Below are 3,156 nucleotides of genomic sequence, written 5' to 3' on the forward strand. Positions count from 1 at the left end.
TTTAAAAAGGCTATGTATGAGAAAGGAGCGTGATGAGAGGGAAATAGCTACTGGAAATTATTTTCTTTCACTTTTTATTAAGAATTTACTCTGCTTGTTGTTTTTGTTTGTTTGTTTGTTTGTTTTGTAAAGTAACAGAAAAAGAACTATTTCAGTCATGGAATATGCTATTTAAATCGACTTGCTCTCTGCATCAGTGAATTGCCTTCGGAAGAGAGTCCCAGTAAAACAGTTTCTGCATCTCACTATAGTTTCATCTTGGCTTATACCAGCAGCTCGTACTGAGGTCCTCACAATTACGTTTTAATTCAATAACACTTTCATCTTGAAAAAGCTGCCTGGTCCAAACTGGAATTGGGCCTGTTGAGACTGGAACACGTTTCAGATACAGCCTCAGGGAGAACCAAAATACAGGCTTCAAGTGCCACCTGGTGGCTGACAAGCAGAATAACCAAATATAATTAGAAGTCAAACAGGCACATGCCAAATTTTTTTCCCTATTTATTTCCTGTCATTTATTTACGGATTCATTTAAAAGAATTTGTCAAGAATTTTGTAAAAAAAAAGAATTTTGTTAGGCACTTAGGATCACAGACAAATGAGTAAAAAATATCAATAGGATCAAGATAAATGCCTCCATGACAGTCCATGGCATAGAGTTCACAAGAGAATGAGGGTAAAAATGACTACAGGTCAAAAACTACAGTCCTCCCTGCTACGTGCTATTATAGTGATATTTATTCTAGTCCAGTTAGGTTATGTTGGTCATCTTTATTCTTGTAGGAATTCTTATGGTAGTTAATATTATCTAGAAATTCCTGAAAAATAAAGACAGCTATTTCCCACACCAGTGTAACTCATATATCTATAGAAATCTTGAAGACACATAGTAAATATATATTTCTAGAGTTCTTCCTAGGAGTAACATAATCCATATTGCTTTTTCTGGTTATCAGCATTATCAGATCTATTATGCAGATGAAGAAACTGAGGCAGAAGAGTCAGTCTTACCTGATAATTCAGTATCATAGATGAGACTAGAAATTGAATTGTCTGATTGCACCTGTTAGTTTTCATCCATCCAGTGACTTTTGTGTGGTTCTAATGGTAAATATAAGGGGTTTTGTGAAGTCGCTGAGTAACTTGAGATAGCGATTTACAAGAAGGGTTAAAACGCATACGCACACATTGGATCATTTCCAACATCCGCTACTGAGCAGCTGTCACAACTCTCTTGAGTTGGATGGAGCCCTTTATCAAGTTATGAAAAGTCCCATATCCAATTACCAGTCCCCAGCATCACCCAGGCTCTGGCTTGGCACTGTTCAACCAAATGATACACTTGCAATGCCAAAGCAAAGTGATTGCCTAAATAATTTAATTGGATCTTCTTTAATCCTATACAAGAGAAGCTTATAGTAATCCTAATTAGTATTTTACTCACCCAGTGCCGTCATTGTAACAGTAATCGCCTATCAAATTTCTAACACTGAGAATAAAAGGGTGCATGACTTTTAAAGAATGTATTCTTAGTCAACATAAATCAATGTGAGTCAAGATAGTCACAAAGTTGGTTTATTTAGAAAGATATCAATAGTTCTAGATGCAAACCACAAGACATTCTTAAGGTGTAAAAAAAACCTAGAGGTGGTTGGGCTAGTTCTCAGCACTATCATTTTAAAGCTATGCTCTAGTATTTTGTATTACTATAAAGTACTTTCAACTACTTCTGGTTCTATTTCAAAATATTTTTATAATTTTTCATTTTCCCATTGCCTTGAACTATTAAAATAGTATCTCTATGAGCAATTTTTGGTTTGCTTTTATATACAGTACTATGAAATAAGAACTACCCGTTGTTTTTAACGTTTCCTATGTACTATGATAATGGGTAGCAGGATGATGACTATAACTATCACTTAAGAGATGCAGTGAAACAAAACACTTTTGGTTTTGTGCTTGNTTCCCATCCCCACAATTACCCAATAAAAATCTTTAAAAAAAAAAAAGTGTTCATTTGAAATTTGTGACCATTACTCCTTTTAAAAAATTTATTTTGAAAAATGTCAAACCTTTTTGCAACAAGTATCTATATACCGTTCCCTTAGATCACATTTTTTCCCTCTCTCTCTATATTAAGTATATATACTTTTTTTATGTTGTAACCATTTGAGTTAGTTACAATGTGACACTTTACCCCTAAATACTTCAACATGGAACAAGGTCATTCTTCTTGAGTACAAAGGTAACACTCAGGAAATTTAAAAACACTTGATACTATAGCCCATGTTTAAAACTTCCAGTTGTCCTAATAATCTTAATAGTTGTGTTTTGTCTATTTATCTAGAATGACACATTGCTTTAGATACTAATGTCTCTATTCTTTTTTAACCTAGACAGTTCTCAACCTTCATTTCTTCCCTTTTTTCCCTTTTTGTTTTTAGTCTTTCATGACATTAGCACTTTTGATAAGTCCATGCCAATTGTTTTTCAGAATATCGGAGTTGCTATTTTAGAATGGGACTTATCAAAGTGTTCTGTAATTTTCTTAAACAAAGTTTAGGCGATCAGGTGCATGCCGAGAGTAAGCTCTCAGGGCAGTTAGATTTAAGCAGGAATATATGTTACTGGAGAAAAACGGAGAGAGGAGTTGCTGGTAATTTGTAAGGGAGTTCTAATCATAAACCATCAAATCTAAATGGGTAAGGAGGGAAGTGAGAACGTGAGGGGAGTGATGGATAGTCACAAAGGCGTTGTTGACTGGAGGTCTCTGCAAAGTCTCTATAAAGTGATAAAATTGTATAAGACACATGGGAGATGCAGCTGGTTAGACAATACATCTGTGCTTTCTCACCATGTCTTCTGAAAGCCCAGTGTTTTATGGGTGGGGTAGAATGTGGGAAATAGATCCCATAAACAAAATTATTTTATGAATACCATTGCTAGGAGAAAAGTACAGCATATATATAAGGACTTATAAAGTCCTTTGACCATAACTTTGACTTTGTGTCACACCTCCTAAGAGAAGTGTCCATCATTCTCATACTTTATTATCCTCCCAGCATCCCTAGCAGATGGGAGATGTGTCGTTGATAGGCAACCGTCACATAGAACATTGAAGTGACTAATGAAGTCATTAATGGTAGAACTGAGTAG

This window comes from Hipposideros armiger, unplaced genomic scaffold (assembly GCF_001890085.2).
Source record: "Hipposideros armiger isolate ML-2016 unplaced genomic scaffold, ASM189008v1 scaffold_792, whole genome shotgun sequence".
NCBI lineage: Eukaryota > Metazoa > Chordata > Mammalia > Chiroptera > Hipposideridae > Hipposideros > Hipposideros armiger.